This window comes from Oryzias latipes, chromosome 4 (genome assembly GCF_002234675.1).
Source record: "Oryzias latipes chromosome 4, ASM223467v1".
Classification (NCBI taxonomy): domain Eukaryota; kingdom Metazoa; phylum Chordata; class Actinopteri; order Beloniformes; family Adrianichthyidae; genus Oryzias; species Oryzias latipes.
This window is the reverse complement of record NC_019862.2, coordinates 3,755,937-3,774,957: the sequence shown is the minus strand read 5'-3', so window position 1 is coordinate 3,774,957 and position 19,021 is coordinate 3,755,937. Positions and strand designations below refer to the sequence as shown.

Genomic DNA, 19,021 nt, shown 5'->3' with positions numbered 1-19,021 from the left:
CAGAACCCATGGTTTGAAAACCACACATGCAGTCACGGTTGCATGAATATCTTGCATTTTGACAAAGTTTGCTTTCATGTAATGATTATTGGAGTAATATTCCCATTAAAACGATGAGGTGTCTGGTTTTTTCTCTGTTTCAGCGTAAAAACTAGGTCCCTGGATTTGATTTATTTTCGCTTTTTTCCTGTTTGAGTTTGTAGTCAAAAGCCCACTTTGCCTGCTGTTGTCAGCTCATTGAGATTTTCATTGAGAAGTTTGTGATTAGTTTTGGATTCTGGTTCTTGTTTTTTTTTTTGCATATTACTTGCATGGGCTCACACATGCATACAAACAAACTCCAAGAGCATTTTAATAAATATATTTGTCCTTCAGAAAGCTGGAGAAGGAAGATAAATAGCTATGTCCTGTACATCCACAAGGTAAATGAAACAGAATGAGGCAGTGAGACGAGGTTTCTAAAATAAAGTGAAGCTCCTATTTTCTGTAGCGTTATTCTCCTAATACGCTGATTTATTTCATGTTCTTTGCCGTTTCATCTTCTCACTCTGGTTCCTGATACTTTCTTTATTGCTTGATTTTTACCTGTGTATCTCAGTGTGGATGCTAGTCTAAACTCACAAATGAGGACAAATAAAGATATCAGAAAGACATTTCTAGATGGAGAACGCTGAAATCTGCACTAACAGCCCTTTCCAACAAACTTGATTCATGCTTCTTTGTAATTTTATCAGAGCTCAATTGCTCTGTTTGTCTGTGCCAAATTTTGACTCCTTTTCATAATTTTGTAAATTAATTATTAAGCAGTTAAGCCAGATGGAGGACAGTAAAGGTGAACAGAGTAAAGGATGTCTGGTTTAGATCAATGGATAGTTTGGATTTGGTTGCCAGGCAACAAGCATAAAAATCCTGCATCACTGAGTTTGTGCCAGAAATCTGCTAACCTCACTGCAGCTGATGGTCAACGGTCATGCAGACAGAATTTAAATTAAAGCTACTTTCAGTGCTTTTTCATGTGTTCAGTGGTGAAGTTTTAGCCTATTTTTATCTGTCTCATGTATGTGTTCTGTATGTTTGTGCTGAATGTTTCTTTTGCATGTAGACCTTTGTTAGTATGCGCGTTTCCAGTTGAAGTGACCAAGTTAACCGCAGAGTGTGTGGCAGAATTATTCTTTTTTCTTGAAGCCCAAGAGACCCCTCTGTGCTCTGGTTTCAATGACTTCCTCCCCGACTGAATGCTTCAGTATTTTCAAAATAAGGACATAGTCCTTCAGTGTCTTAAAGGGCCTCCATCATGCTTTTCTTAAGCCTTTCAGAGTAAAGCATCTCTAAATGATTGTATATTGCCTTTAGCACACTAAAGATGAAAAATAAATAAACCAAGACATTTTATCCTTATGTGTCAGGTTTGAAAGAAATGGATCCCAGAAAGCACACTGCTCAGAGTTTATAAGAAAAAGAGTTAATTTAGAGTCTGAAGGCTTCAGTGAGATGACAACTTTATCCTGAGGGGGTCGTCAGGCATGTAGTTTCCCTTTGCATAATGAGCTGGCTCTTTTAACGGACAGTTCTGGATAAAGTGACCTGAGTTTGAGCAATAGAAGCATTGTTTTCCTCTACACTGTTTCTCCCTCTTCCTAACTGCATGGGTTCCTCTTGCTTTTGTGCCTCCTCCTTGGTTCTGGGGAATAAAAACAAGGGGCGAGAGAATGAACAGGTCCTGTGAGGTCCTGTTTAAACCCCTCTCTGGGCAGCGCTCTCTGAGTCTTCGGTCAACTAGATTTTTTCGTCTGCTCCTGATTCACAATTTGAATAAGATTAGGCTTTAATCTTATAAATATGCATTTTTAAGAGTTAAATGATAAGGTGACGCTGTCTTAAATAAACAAACAAACAAATACAATTTTGACTTTAATTCTATTTATGTTCTCAATCATCAGAAAAATGCCACAGGAACATGTTGAAAAAACTCCAAAAAACACCATTTCCATTAAAGGGTCTTTAAAGGGTTGTCCGCATAATTGAGAGACTCTTACCCAGATATTAGTCTGACTTGTGATGTGATAACAAAGCAGACAGACTGTGGGTGTTTGGTGACTCAGTTCCATCCTCAGTGTCTCACTAAAAGTCTGTGTTTATCTGTGTGGGTTGGTCACCGTCTCGTTGCAGTTTCAGACTTCGACAGAAGAACCTTTGGTTCAACCTAAAGATGAATCACAAAAGTGATTTTGCTCATGAAACTGCTGGGGTTGGATCAAACACTCACCTACAAGAACAAGCACACAGAAGCAAATGATTGGAAGCTGACTGCTAGGTGCACTCTTTCTTTGTCTGTGGGCGCACTGCATTCAATCTGCACAGCACAAAAGTTATGCGGCCCCAGGGACTGATTCAGTGCTTGAATATGAACACAAGTAGACACCCCTTTACAGGAATAGACAGAATACAAGTGGTTGCCACTCTTTTCCTGTCAAATAGTCTGCTAGAGGATGGATGCCAACAGCAGTGTCTCAAAGTAAGAAAGAAACAGTGTAGTGACAGTGAAGAGACAGTAAAAGATGAGCTACATGCTCATTCCAAATAGCTGCTGTCTTATTTCTCCTGTCGGCGCGCCTTGTTTGACTTGTGCTGTTCCTGAATTTGTTTGTTTATGTGCATGGCAAAGACTGAAAAGAGATAATTAGGTTGGACTCCAGTCTGTTGTTTACATGCAGCTACCTCCCTCCCATCATAGTGTCATGACTGAGTGAAAGTGGAAAATTGACACATGCCACACTTCAAAAACTCTTTGGGCTCCAGCAGTTTCTCTGTAGCAGTTTACGACAAGAGCTGAACATTTTGCAGCACAAAGAAAATGGTTCTGTAATCACGAACTGCACATTAAATCACAGGTCCTGCTTGATCTCACACACACACGCAAAATATTTATCCTTATCAAAATGCAACATTTGCCATGGTGCTGAGTAAATATTGCAGGAAAATGTGGGTGTAGTTTCACAAGGGCATACATGAGCATCTGGTGCCCAAAGGGATATATTGTATGTATGTATGTATGTCTTTGTGTGTAAGCATATGTGCGTGTGAGCATATATGCGTGTGTGTTCTTTTTCTGCGCAAGTGCACGTGTAACTGCGCTTGAGTAAACATGACTTTTGTGGTTTAAATAACACTGCCAGGCTTGTAATCCAATAACAATGCAAGGGAATGAAATTACGGGGAGAATCTAAGTGATGGGTGTGTCTGTTTAGTGTCAGACTGAGAAATTGAACTGGGTTCTTTGCCTTCAGAGATCGATTACTTACCGCTGTAAGACTTTGATCGGCCATTAACGGTGAGACCTGCAGTTTTGTAACTTAATCCCTATGAACTTTATTATAAGTTTAAAACCATTATTGCACATCTTAATGCAGATAATATGCAATGATTAAGAATCAATTTAATCCCACTAACACCAACTCTCACTTAGGAATACAGTCTAGTGAGCTTGGGGGTTGGGCTAGCTTATGTTATAGCCCTGGGTGTATTCAGGCTGGAAAAGTCTGTTGGTCCAGACCGGGTCCGCAACATTTGGTCTGGATTGAGTCCTGAACCTTGCACTTGGTCTGTATTTAGACTGCCTTCTATCGGACATTTTTGATTAGAAACAAAGCTTATAAACACAAGCACGTGACTAAAGATCTCTTTAGTCATTGGAAGTACAAGGGCAAGGCAAAGCAAAGAGAGAAAGAGAGAATAATGGAAGTCCTGTGTTTTGCAGTCCTTTTCGTGATAGTTTACGGATACAAACTTTATATTTCGCTGACGAATTCTAAATGTCAATATCAACATTAGGTAAACACTTCTTACTTTGGTATGGCGAAGGCATGCAGCAAGGCGGTTACTGAGGATACGTCAGTTTTAAAGGTACAATATCAAGTGTTTATGACGTATACACAGTAGATTGTTGGGGAAACTGTTTGAGAGTCAATGTATTTCGCGTTAAAATTGATTTTAACTGGCCAATCAGATGCCTCAAGAAAAGGAGGTGGCCTTGCATTGAATGTTCAAAGCCTTTGATTGACAGATTTTCTCGAGCCCACTTTCAATGAAAGGGGTGTGGCTTTCTAACATGCTCACTCCTGATTGGAGAGAGTGGTTGCCATAGAAATCTAGACTCAGGCAGACACAGGCTTACTGAGGACGTCTGGTTCCAACATGGTGACGGACATATTGCGGAAAAATGGCCACTGAATTGACTTCATTTGGTTGGAACCGGAAGGAAGTCATTTTCTATGGATGACGTCACTCAGTCCTGCTCTTTTATATGGGTTGAAGGATTGACAATTAACTGCCGTAACTGAAGCCAATGAGGAGCTGCCGCAAAATAAGCCTATGGCTAATCCAGCACCTTCTACATCATCCACAATTCCGGCTATGGCAGCAGGAGGTGGAGACAAGTGCATCATTGAATCCGGTTGCCAGAACACGCCTCTCACTTCCAGATAATTTTTCTGGAAAACCATAACATCTTAATGGTTTCCTTATGCCATGATCGATTCAGGGGCAGCTGGTAATTTAATATATTTGGCATTTGCTTGTGCTAATTCGAGTCCCCTGTTTACCTTCGAATTGTGGGTAGCAGTTTCTGCCCTAGATAGTTGTTCCCTGGTTTCAAGCCGGGTCCAGTTCCTCACCCTGATTGTTTATCTTGAACCCTGAACCACCACCAGGAAATCATCAGATTCTTCAACATTGACCCTCCTCGCTGTGCTATAATTCTGGGCCTCCCTTGGCACAAGACCCATGATCCCACTATCATCTGGACAGCACGTGATCTCACCTTCAACTCAGCCTTCTGCCGACAGCCGTTTCTCCAGAACCAAACACAACAGAGCATTGCATCGGACAAATACCAAAACCAACAGATAGCCTCAACCAGGATTGACATGCCCGAGTCCTCCTCAATACTTGATGATTTGCCCTCTCAATATCAGGACCTGCAGGAAGCATTCAGTAAGCAATGTGCCACGCGGCTTCCTCCTCAGAGGTCATATGACTGCACCATGGACCTACTGCCTGGTGCCACTCCAGCCAAAGGGAAGGTGTTCCTATTGTCCCAGCCAGAGACTGGGGCTATGCAGGTCTACATTCAGGAGGAACTCAAGAAGGGGTTCATTCTGTCCTCCATGCCCCCCCCCCCTCCCCCGTACCCACAAGGCAGCTCCTTGAGAAGAAAATGTTGTTACCCCCTCCAGTAAGGCATCATAGAGAGGAACTCATGTGAATACAGCATGTTGACCTCTGCTGGACAAACGATAAACATCATAACTGAGACTTTTTTATTCACCCTACCTTACGGGGACCCTTGTGCTATCCTAGGCACTTTAACGTTGGGAGATGGGTCATCTAGACCCACTAGACAGTGCACTGAACCTTTTTTCTTCAATGATTTGTGATCTTCACTGGTGTCCATGGATACATGAAATCTTTCCACTTTTATCCACCTTTGTCATGGTAGGAAGAACACGTCAATGCAAGGGTGGGGTCATCTAAGATAGCACAAGGGTTAAAATGACAAGAAAAGCAGAAACAAGTTTGCCTGTGCTTACTGAAAATGAGCTGGTGTGTAACTTTCAGGTTAACCTCACACCATCTTAAAATTTTCCAGAAAGAAAAATCAAGAACAAATCCTGAGTTGAACATACATCTTTTAGCAGAATAACATGGAAAGTTCCCTCCATGGATATGATTAAAATTATTACTAGAGAGGCAAAGATCAGATATTGTTTGATGAAAAAAAATCCGTGTTAAGCCAAATCTCTACGAGAATATCGCTAGAAAACGTCCTAAAACTATGTCTGCTGAAACATGAACACGAATAACTTTAACAAAAAAGTCCACACATGAAGAAATCAAAAGAATTTCATTATTTCTTCAACGGAAAAGGACTGTATTGAATAAATGCAATAAATGAAGTCACCTCATCCATTTTCCTCACCCCCATGTCTGTTAAGGTCTGCTCTTTGAGGCCGACTGATAGACCTTCTTCATTACCTCACATAACTCCTCCCAGAACTGAGTTTTTCTGCCTCCACAACAGCTTGCGCCACAGCTCACTTGGACTGCTGGTAACTGTCAGCTGCCTCAGGAGTCCTACAAGCCAGCCAGGCTCCAAAGGACTCCCTGTTCAGCTTGATGGTGATCCTTACTCCAGTGTTCACCGGCAAATTCAGAGATTTCCACCATGCCGGTCATCAATATTGGGGCTGTTTGTGACTGAGTGTGAAGCAGCTGGGATGAAGGTCAGCCCCGCTATCTGAGGCCATGGTTTTTAAAAGAAAAAGGTCATTTCCTCTCCGTGTGGATGGGGTGATCCTACCCCAGGTGAAGAATTTTAGGTATGTGAGGGAAGATGGGAGCATGAGGTTGACCGGTGGATTGGTGCAGCGTTTGCTGTTATGCGGTCGCTTTACCGGACATTAGTGGTGAACAGAGAGCTGAGCCAGAAAGCAAAGCTCTCAATTAACGGTCAATCTTATTTTCCATTCTATTCCATGGTCATAAGATCTGAGTCATGACCCAAAGTATGCGCTCCTGAATCGGAGTAGAGCCGCTGCCCCTCCACATCCAGAGGAGCCAGTTGAGGTGGCTCGGGCATCTTGTCCAGATGCATCCTGCATCCTGACTCCCCGGGGAGGTGTTCGGGGCATGTCCCACTGGACGGAGGCCCCGGACATGCTGGGGAGACCATGGCTGTTTCCAAATTCCTTTCCTATGTAGTGCACTATAAAGCGCATTCACCATTTTGTAGGGTTGTCTGAATCTACAATTCCAAAATCCGGTGCCCTAGAAATTTCACAGAAGCATCGATGTGCAATAGATTGGTGAATATAGACCACAATGCATTGCATCGGAACAATTTTTGCCAAAAAATGTATTGAAGTATATTCTTTTGATAAACCATCAACGTCTGTATCTTTTGAAGACAATGGATTTATAAATAACCGCCTTAATAAAATGTTCACTTTGTGAAATCCACGTCATATCCGCCGTAAAAAAAAGTAGTGAGCATGTTGTCTGTATTGCTTTTAAAAACCAGGGCACTAGATAGTCCTGTCCTTAATTGTCTTTTGGTTTTTTAGGAGTAGGGGAGGAATTCTGACACAGCCATGTCTCTCGGTTGACCTGGAAACCTCTCGGGTCCCCCCAGAAGAGCTAGAGGAGGCGACTGGGGAGAGAGAAATCTAGGCATCTTTGCTTAGATGGCTGCCCCCACGACCCGATCCTGGATGGAAGAAGGAAGATGGCTGGATGGCTGGATGGTGGTTGTTAACCCAGACCACAAATTATCCAATCCAAAAGTTCTGGTTGTGATTGGCTCATGTTAGATGACCTTCTTGAACAAACCTTCTGCATTGACCCGGGCTTGGGACCGGCACTTGATTGCACTCCTTGTGGTTGCATTATATTGACAAAAAGTTACATTTGATAAATCCAAATGACATTTTTTATTTTATTTTATTTCATTTAGATTTTTATTAGAATAATCATGATTATTATACATTTGTTGTTACAAATCTGGTAAACATTTTTATTATAACAGCAATGATTGATAATATATATATTACATTTTTTGTCCTGCTGTTTAGTCTTCTGGGATTTTTTTCTGCCCCAGCTTCCTGTAATCAGTCCTCACTTGTTTCATCTGTCAACCACTGCATTTATTGACCACTGATTCTGTTTACTTCAATGCAAGTTTGTTTGCTCTGTCTTATTGGTTGTTGTGGTGTGCATTCCTAGATGGTGTCACTGTGTTGGATTGCTGTGAGTTTTTTCCTCTCCTTTTCCTTCTTTCTTTGTGATGTTGCCTGCTGGAGATTTTTGTTTTTTTCACGTTGTTGGAATTTTTTTTTTTTGAGGAGTCTTGGATCTTTGGATTCACAGAACTGCTCACATCGAGATGAGGATGATCTTTAAAGCCTAGGTTTATCTCCAAATAACCCTTGTGCTATCCTGTGGGGTCCAGTTGACCCCAACCCTACACTGACGTGTTCTCCCTACCATGATAAAGGTGAAGAAGATTTCATGTAATCCATGGACACCAGTAAAGATCACAAATCATTGAAGAAAAAAGGTTAATTTCTACTGACATGTCTGTTTTTCCTCATTATCTCTTGTTTGTGTTTTAGACTTCCTCAATGTGGGCTGATCAAAGTTTTTCTTTGACGTGCAGAGGATATCCTCCTTTTTGTTTTCCTAATGTTTCTGAACACTTTTTGCTGTGTTCAGACTGTTTTCAGTTGTCCTCACTAAATCCTTACATTTATATTGATAATCATATTAATAATTTTGTTGTATTGAATTATAAATTAAATGGACTTTGCCATAATCTTTTTTTTAACTAGGAGATGGGATGATAAATAAAAACTTTTAAAACTATATTAAAAATACTATAGAAAACAAAAACTGTGAAACTTCCTAAAAAACATTAAAAAAAATACATTTTTTTGTCGTGAATAATGATAAAAAAATTGAAAAAGAACTATGTTAACTATTCTAACTACACAATATTTTAAGTAAAAGATTTAAACAGAACAGACTTTGGTGTTGCTGCTTGATCAGAAGTTGTGAGCAAACAACAAATAAACAATGACATTTTATCAGTTTTTCTCAAATTGTGGGGCGGGCACTACGCCATGGGGGCCCGAGGGACCCCAGGGAACAGGCATTTTCTTTTTCATAGGGGGCCTTTGCAAAAACATCTTGCTCATATCTGCAGCCACTACTCAATTGACATTGCATATTTTTTCTCGCACTTGCACTTGCAAGTAGACACTTTAAAGAAACTGCAGTGATTTTTTAAAATAATGAAATAGAATTTAAATTTCACAACATAAATCCCACCAATATGACAGATGTGCTGGTATGTCAACTATATCGACAATCCATGAGGTTCCCAAATATTTTGTGACAAAGAGGCAGAGACATTTTGATCCATGTCCAACAGGTTTTAATGGTAGGCAAGAACAGACAAGGTCAAGGGAAATCTGAGTCTGAACTCAGAAGTTATAAAACATCAGATGTAGATAAGGGTAACACTCAGATTGAATGCAACAGCAAAACACAACTTTGCACCATACAAAGGCCAGTGTCTGCTTTAAAGTATAGTTTTTGGTAATTACATGTTGAAGAGCAGTTGGTGAGACTTGGGAACGGCAGCAGAGGCTGGTGGGAATTGTAGTCAGGATAGAGCTCAGGAAGAGGTCAAAACTCTGGAGATGGCTCCTTCTGGTGGTGATAAGGAGAGATGGACATTTGATTTCTGGCAAATGTCATGTAGGTTGCAACAGAAGTCAATTCAGTCGCCATTTTTTCATAAAACAGACGCTGCCATAATGAAGCCAGACGTCACAAAATTCCCACCAGTGTCAAACTCCTCACTGTCACCATGCAAAATGACACCCATCTGGAACAACCCAAAAATCCTTAAAAACAAAAAAAACTGTTAAACTTCCTAGACTGGCAAGAAGGGGGTGTAACAACTAGAGCACTTGATTATTGACAGAAGAGTCATAACACCCCAGGAACTACAAGAGAAAAATGGAATAAATAACCTCTTGGAATACCAACAACCAAAATTTATAATTACTAAAAAGTTTAAATACCTATAACTACCAGCTGTTCCTTGTCTATCTGCCAGGGTTTTAGGGTGGGGTTAGGGCCTTCTGGTGTCCGGTGGGGGCAGTCGGGTGCCGTGTGGTCTTCCTTGCTTGGACGTGGTGGTTGTGAAGGTGGGACGATTGGGTGGGAGTCTGGTTTTTGCTTGCGATATGGGGGCTGGTGTGGGGGCCCGTCCCGCGGGGTGTGAGGGTGGTTGCCTGAAGCGTAAGGCGGGTCTCCCTTGGGGAACCCTGGCTCGTGCCTTGGGTTGGGAAGGGGGGATTCCCGGAACTCCGGGTGGTGGTGGGCTGCTCGTCTGTGGCTCGGGGGACTCTCCAGGGGTGGGGTCCCATCCTGGGCCCCCGGCGCGGCGGAGGGCTATCTTCTTGGCTGGCATGGGGCCTGCACTCTTCGTGCTCCGGTGCCTCCCTGCTCTCTGGCGTTGGGGGTTCCTGCGGCAGTCCTTGCAGCCCTGCTTGGCCTTATTGTCTGCCTGGACTGCACGGCGGGCGGATCACTTCAAACTGCTATACCGTTCTGGTGTCTGGAGGCCCTGGCTACGGCTGCAGCTTCAGCGGGGGTCTTGGTGTTGGGGTCAGCCGGGCACTCTCTCACTTTGAAAAAAAAAAAAAAGTTGACTCTATTTATCCCACAATGGGGAATTTGGTTCTCCGCTCGGGAGGCAGTAGCGTTAAGGGTCTTGCCCAAGGGCACTCACCCAGTGAGTCATCCAGTGAGTCCTCATCATTGAAATGGTAATTGACCATTGCTTGCCATTAATTGTTCATTCCCCACCGGGAATCATACCCTGGTTTCCTGGGTGCCAGTCTTTCACCTTACCAACCAAGCTACCCAGCCCAGCCCTGCACTACAACAGTTTTGCAATCCATCATCCACCTCAGCAGAACATGAATACCCACTTGAGCACATGTGTCAGCTCACCTTTGCACAATAGTATGTGTGACTGTATGAAATGCTTTACACGTATTGGTTCGTTTGTGTTCATATGTGTGTGTGAACTGTAGTTGTATTGAGTACATGTTGACATGATTGTATGTGAAGATTTTTGGAGCAAACATTTATGTTTGTAACACTTGATTATGTGTGTGAACCTGCCCCTTTTGACAAACATTTACACAAGACAGTAGTGATGATAATCCTCTAGCATCTGGTTATTTAATGCCCCCCCCCCCTCCATTCTGGAGTCATCCCCCAAATTTCATTAACTCCCCTTTTATCCCTCTCTTCTGTGCCCTTACTGTTGTGTCTAACATCACTCCCTTCCTTCTTTCCTCTTCTTCTTTTCTGTCCGGTCATACAACAACGGAAGTATGAAAATTTAATCAACTTCAGCCTAAATTATAAAAGGGGTTTTACAATATACACCTTGTGTCAAAAGATCTGCAACCCCCTGTTGTAACAGTAAAAAATGTCCAACATAAAAGTCCTATCTTATCGATCTGTCTGCTCAGCTGTTGGACAGAACAAGTTTTAAAAAAAATACGAAGGAAAGTGGGGCCACTGATCTTCTATCCCCAACCTTGATCTTGAGAGCACCTAATTTTCAGAAAAAAAGAGGTCAATGTACATATACATACCAAAACAACAAGAACAACCTTTACCTGAAGGAACATCAAAAGAAACTCTAAACATTTTAAACCTTAAATTTAATCTAAAGAAACATGAAAATGGAACACACAAAACATCAGTGAGATCAAACCAAATGGTGATGAACCGTCTGCATGGGAACCAGTAGACAGCATCACTTCTTACTAAACCTCTAACCAGGGACTGTTGTAGTACCATGCCCTAGTGAAACTGCATTTTTTTCCAGAAATATACTGTGCTGGATCATTTTTGAGATACACTAGCTCACACCATCTGGACCCAATGTGTGAATCTGAAAAAGAAAAGGAAAAGGAAAAACTATTTACTTGTATAATGTAACTTTCAGGATCGGCTGGTTAAGTTTTTCATTTCATTTTAAATATTTCTGTGGTTTCTAGCTAATCTCAGTTTTGTTTCCAGAAGTTGCTGTTTGTGCTTATTTACTCCACACCTGTTTCCTCTTTGGTTGATTTCCTGCTATTCAGCTCCTGGCACACACCTGTGTACCACCACTGTCACCTGTTAGGCCTCCTGAGTCTCCTCTTTTGATTTAAATTCTACTGTTTGATTACGTGCTTTCTTCTTGTCACGCTTTTCCTTTTATTTCTGAATTCCAATCCAGCAGTGGCCAATATCGACCTTATTTTTTCTGTTGGAAGAAGCAGGCTGGGGGGGATCAAAAAAGCAGACAGGCTGGTGGCGAATCACAGTTTATTGTTAGCTGAGGCAAGAGTGACATGGAGAGGGAGAGGGAGAGGAGATGATGCATCCATACTGAATGAACTTGGCTTTAAACAGGAGTATTGATGAGAGAAGTGGCTTTAGTTGAGAAGTGGGTGAAACAGGCAGTATGAAACAGGCAGTCACACATACTATTGTGCAGTTGCTAAATAGCCGTTTTGCTTTGCTTCTCATAATGCTGCTGTGCTGAGGAAACTGACCAGTCTTTGTATAACGGTCTTGCACTCAGAGGATGTTGTTTCATGAAGTTAGTACAGAGGTCTCCAACCCGTGGGTTGTGAAGTGGTACAGCAGCCAATCAAAAAGCACATACAGACAGCAACTTACTTCATTTCTGGTTTGTTTATCTTCGTATTCTGAAGTAAGATTTAGTTTGGAAAAATACCAGATTCAGTCCACCACATCCATCCATGACTTACTCTTGATGCGTGTCGAGACATTCACCTCGGTGACCTGTCCAAAACACATTTGATACCTTCTTAAAGCAGCAGCACAGACAGCTAAGTAAAAGGCCCAAAGCTCGCAAAATTAAAAAAAATTAAATAAAATAAAAACTTGGCACAGAGCAGAAAAGTACTGAGCCCGTGTCCTGACATTAAGATATAAAAATATATCTTGTTCCCACAGATTAATATCTTGTTCACACAGATTATCTCGTTCGCACGAAATACTATTCCGTTCCCACAAGATACTATTCCGTTCCCTCGAAATACTATTCCGTTCCCTCGAAATACTATCCCGTTCCCTCGAAAGGATTAACTCGTGCGAACGCAATAATTATGTCGTTCGAACGCAATAATTAATCCGTTCGAACGCAATAATTATTCACCTCATAAGTCATTCACGCGGATATGCTCTCTGTACGCCGGCAAAAGCCGCTTTCAGCTGTACTTTCCGTGTCTCTGTGACAGATATTCGTTCAAAAAGGAACATGAAAAACAAAAATGATCACTTTATTACTGTCTCAATGAATATAAGAAAAATATCAAAAGATTTATGATAACTAGGCTGCTTTGTCATACCATAGCTCCTGCTAGGCTACTACTAGCTCCGCCGCAGAGCTCTTTGATGTATGCCGGCATTTGGGCAACTGGCTGGTCGGTTGACAGACAGACAGCTGATATTGTAGTTTAGGGCCGAATAGGAATAATAATATTCAGGACTTGTCTTTCATTAACTTTAGCAGTCAGTTGCTTTACATTCGAAGGCTATTAGGCTACATGCTAACTGACTAGCCGATCATTTATCCTGTTATTAATTTACGTCATAGATTTACAGCAGATACCTTCACATTTCTGTCTGTGTGTCTCATTGCATTGAAGACACGGAGGATGTTTAGAGAACAGATTTATTTATTTTAAAAAGCACAAAAGCATCCATCGTATTCACGTTCATTCACATGATGATGATCTGGTACGCCCTCAGTCATCTTGCTGCAAAAGCCGCTTCCTGCCGCTACTTCCGTGTCTCTGTAAGCATTCAATAGGGGTAAAAATAAAAGCAAGAATGGTCGATCTGTTATTGTCTCGATGAAAATCTGAAAAATATCATATTAAGCTGGCTGCTTCGCCTAAACCACTTACCTTTAGCTCGTAGCATTACAACATTAGCAGTACGTCACGTTTCCCAGCATGCTCAGCGGCCAATCATTGGTCTTGTTGTTAAACCTTGGTCACAGGTACACGGTGATTGGCCAATGATTGACTGACTGCTAAAGTTAATAAAAGACAAGTCCTGAATATTATTATTCCTATTCGACCCTAAACTACAATATCAGCTGTCTGTCTGTCAACCGACCAGCCAGTTGCCCAAATGCCGACATACATCAAAGAGCTCTGCGGCGGAGCTAGTAGTAGCCTAGCAGGAGCTATGGTATGACAAAGCAGCCTAGTTATCATAAATCTTTTGATATTTTTCTTATATTCATTGAGACAGTAATAAAGTGATCAAAAGAGTGCAGACGCTTTTTCCCCTGCTCCTGCCGCTTCCTGCTTTATTTGCTTTTAAATCATTTAATTAATCATTTTTAATTATTTTACCTCATCCACAACTCCTGGAATATCAGACTGGCCATCCTTTTTTGTGACTTCCACCTATACAAATCAATATTTTTACGTCTGACAAGCCAGCGACATGTCCGGAAGAGGAAGAAAAACAAACTCCCACTGTGAACGCTGTCGGATCTACCAACAAGAAATAAAAGAGCTACAAACACGGATATTTACTTTGGAAACTGAAAATGGACTTCACAAGACCCTTCCAGTAACATCGGGTGGTAAGAAGCCGGCTCTTACTACAAATGAGAAGAATAACAGTGAAATAGACCTGAGTGATGTTGTGTCCTTTCCGAAACTTTGTGCGGAGGAACTCTGTGTCAAGCCAAAGCGTAAAGATGACAGAACATCCGAAATAAAGCTCACAAACAGATTTTTACCCCTAACACAATGTGATGTTAAAGAACAAAGTGAAATTGGACCACAGAATAGGAGTCATAATGTTGGCAACAAAGCACAGGCAGAAAGAAAATCTGTGCCAAACGTCAAGGTCAGAGATACGCTGCTGCTTGGAGATGGCGCTATCAGTGGAGTCAGCCACAGAAGAATGCAAACTTTATGTTGCCCAAGTTCTACTGTTCCAGTGATTACAGGACTCTTATCTAAATTCTTGTACCAAGGAGTCAAACGAATAATCATCCATGTAGGTGCTGTCGATATCAAAAAAGAACAATCTGAACGTTTGAAAAAAGACTTCATCAAGTTATTTGAAGAGATTGACAAAGTAGAGGTTGAAGCATTCATCAGTGGACCTCTTCCTAACATCGATGGGGTGTCACTCAAGTTCAGCCGTCTGTTTCAGCTGAACAATTGGCTCTCCAGAGAGTGTGCTTCCAGAGGATTCCATTACATTGAGAACTTCAATACATTCTGGAAACGAAAGGACCTATTCATGGGAAGAGGCCCACACCTGAACAGAGGTGGAGCAAGAGAGTTAGTGAAGAACCTTCTCCACGCTCTGGGGCAAAGAAGCCAAGGCCCTGAAAAGGCAGCAAGGAAGGACCGAGCCAGTGTCCCAGGAACCACAGCACAACGGCAACAACAACTACCTCCACCACCACCACCGGTCAAAGACTTGGATCCGGCAGCACCAGCACCACAACCACCTCCATCTAAGGACTCAGCTGCACCAGCACCACAACCACCTCCATCTAAGGACTCAGCTGCACCAGCATCACAACCACCTCCATCTAAGGACTCAGCTGCACCAGCACCACAACCACCTCCATCTAAGGACTCAGCTGCACCAGCATCACAACCACCGCCAGCTAAGGACCCAACCGCAGAACCACAACAACAACCACCAGATTTGGCCCCAGAAATACCACCATCTGACCACCTGCTACATCTACTCCCAGTGAAGACTCACTTTCCTTTTCGTCCCCCCCACTTTCACCCATGGCCCTACCTAGCCATTTTGATAGCCTCATTAAGTCAGGAATTAAGATGGCTCCCCTAACACCTGTGAGCCTCACACCACACAGGAGCTCTCCTACCCCTCCAGCGCCCCCTCCTTATCCTTCACCCAAAGTCCCTCCAACACGTCCTTCATCCAAAGCCCCTCCAACACCCCCCCTCCGTCGTTCACCCAAATCCCGTCCAGCTCCCGCTCCTCCTGGTCCATCACCCAAACTACCCTCAACTCGACCTCCCCTGCGCGCCTCTAGACGTGCTATCCCCCAGAGCTAGGATGAAACGGGCCCCCAGTGTCCTAGGAAAGGTTATGTCAAACTGGGGCCCTGTGATGAACAGCTTCCTTCTGGTGCTATACCTGTAGTTGCACCACGTAGAATGCAAAAAAGGGCAGTTGGACTGTCCAATCAAAGAAATCTAGTTGATATCCCTTGCAAGAAGGTTTTGACCAGTCCCAAGGAAACTAATCTCAAACTTGCTGCACTCAATGTCAGATCTTTATGCAACAAATCATTTTTAATCAATAATCTTATCTCTTCTTTTAATCTTGATTTTATGTTTTTGACTGAAACATGGCTTGACAAAAACACAGGAAACATAGTTCTAGTCGAATCACCTCCCCCCAACTACAAACATGTATCGGAAATACGAGAAAATAAAAAGGGTGGAGGCGTTTCTGCACTGTTTAGAGATAATATTGCAACCCGCAGACTATCATTTGGTGTGTTTTCATCATTTGAGTATGTGTCCTTTAAGATTGAGCTAAAACAAACTCCTCCCTTACTCTGCATAGTCATGTACAAACCTCCTCAGCACAGCCAAAGTTTCATTGATGATTTCACTGAAATGCTCTCAGTTGTGTGCACAGACTTTGATGGTCTAGTCATTACAGGTGATTTTAATGTTCATGTTGATAATGTCAATGACAGAAATGCAAAAGAGCTCAATGCTGTCCTTGAAACCTTTGATCTAATTCAGCATGTAAGTTGCCCCACCCACAGCAGAGGGCACACTCTGGACCTGCTCATCACAAAGGGGGTTAATATTTACAATGTCAGTGTGGTTGATGTTGCCCTCTCTGATCATTTCTGTGTATTCTTTGACCTGTCTGTTGCTCCCAAACCACCGCCTGGCCCTGCAGTTGTCCAAAGGAGACAAATAAATGAGAGCACTAGGGCACAGTTTGTAGAAATGATAAACCCTGAAAACGCCTCTGGTGCCAATGTTGATGAAATGCTGAATTCTGTTACTTCTAGCATCTTGAATGTTCTGGATGCCATTGCCCCTATGAAGGTTAAATTGAGAAAACATAGACAGAAAGCTCCCTGGAGGAACGATGATCTAGTCAGGGCACAGAAACAACAGTGTCGCAGAGCTGAGCGAAAGTGGCGCAAGTCAAAACTCCAGGTTCATTATGAAATGTATAAGGGGGAGTTGTACGCTTACAACCAGATCTTATGCAGAACAAGGGAAAGGTACTTCTCTGAAATCATTGGAAGTTGCAGCAGCAACTCTCGTGTCCTGTTCACAACAGTAAACAGATTAACTAACCCTCCAACCCAGCTACCAATAGAACTGGTTTGCACACCCAAATGTAATGAGTTTGCTGTATTTTTTAATGACAAGGTTCAGGGCATTAAAAAAGCCATCAACTCCACAACACATATAACTATCGAACGGCCACCTACTCACTCTAAGCTGACTCACTTTGTACCTGTCACTGACCAAACTGTCCAAGAGACCATCACCCGTCTGAGCTCGTCTACATGCTGCCTTGATGTGTTACCCACTAGATTTCTAAAGTCTGTCCTGAACAGTGTGTTGCCATCAATTACTCAAATAGTTAACATGTCTCTTCAATCTGGAATATTCCCAGAGGCCTTAAAAACTGCAGTCATTAAACCTCTCCTGAAGAAAAGCGGTCTTGATCCTACTGTACTGAATAATTACAGACCTATCTCTAATCTGCCATTTTTAGGAAAAGTCCTTGAAAAAGTTGTCTACCAACAGCTCACTGATTTTCTCTTATTAAACAATTAATTTGATGTTTTCCAGTCAGGTTTTAGACCCCATCATAGCACAGAGACTGCTCTTATCAAGGTAACCAACGACATCCGCCTGAACACTGATGATGGCAAAGTCACTGTCTTAATCCAGCTAGACCTGAGTGCTGCCTTTGATACTGTTGATCATGGGATCCTTTTGCACAGACTCCAAGACTGGGTTGGCATCTCTGGATCTGCCCTAAGTTGGCTCAAGTCTTATCTGGAAGACAGGAAATATTTTGTTGAAATTGGGAGTTGTGTCTCAGACTACATGGCCTTGACTTGTGATGTGCCCCAGGGATCGATCCTGGGACCCCTTCTGTTCAACCTCTACATGCTGCCACTAGGGCAGTTAATACGCAGTAATAACATATCTTATCACAACTATGCAGATGATGCTCAGATCTATGTGTCACTGACAACAGGTGAATATGGGCCGGTGGATTCACTCAGCCACTGCCTCCAACAGATCAGTGCGTGGATGCAGAACAACTTTCTCCAGCTAAACTCAAACAAGACCGAAGTTATTATTTTTGGCCCACAGAAACAAAGAGAAAGTGTCAGCAGCTACCTTCATTCTCTGTCTCTTAAACCCTCAAATCAAGTCAGAAATCTAGGGGTAATCATGGACTCTGACCTAAACTTTAACAGCCATATCAAGTCAGTAACATCAGCAGCATTTTATCATCTGAAAAACATTGCCAAAATCAAAAACAGTGTCAAAGCCAGACCTGGAGATACTTATTCATGCATTTGTCTCCAGTAGGTTAGACTACTGTAACGGCCTGCTCACCGGCCTCTCCAAACGAGCTGTAAAACAGCTTCAGTACATCCAGAATGCTGCTGCTCGAGTCCTGACCAGAACCAGGAAGTATGATCACATTAGTCCTGTGCTCAGGTCTCTGCACTGGCTCCCTGTACCTCAAAGAATAGACTTAAAAGCAGCTCTGCTTGTGTACAAGTCTCTCCATGGCCGAGCACCAAAGTACATCTCTGACATGTTAGTGCCATATGAACCATCTCGTACTCCGAGGACCTCAGGGACCGGCCTCCTGTTGATGCCCAGAGTCAGAACTAAACAAGGGGAATCAGCGTTTCAATATTCTGCAGCTAAAATCTGGAACAGCCTCCCTGAAGTCGTAAAACAGGCCTCTTCTGTGTTCATGTTCAAATGTAGACTTAAAACATTTCTGTTTAGCCGTGTATATGACTGAAAGGTCCTATCTGCACTTTTCTTTCCTTTCCTTCCTTTATTTTTAAATCAATTTTCAATTTTTTTTTTCTTTTCTTTTAAAGTAAATTTTACGTTGATTATTTCTATGATGTATTGTGATTTTAATGCATTTTTCTGTTTTGTGAAGCACCTTGAATTACTTTGTGTACGAATTGTGCTATACAAATAAACTTGCCTTGCCTTGCCATTTTTGTTTTTCATGTTCCTTTTTTGAACGAATATGGGTCACAGAGACACGGAATTTACCGCTGAAAGCGGCTTTTGCTGGCGCATAGAGAGCATATCCG

The 19,021-nt window shown here is 42.4% G+C and overlaps 1 pseudogene; it reads right to left on the bottom strand.

Moving 5' to 3' along the window:
* LOC110015005 overlaps nucleotides 1–4,208 on the bottom strand; it is a 41,758-nt pseudogene extending 37,550 nt beyond the window's left edge.
* Nucleotides 4,209–19,021: the final 14,813 nt, after the last annotated feature.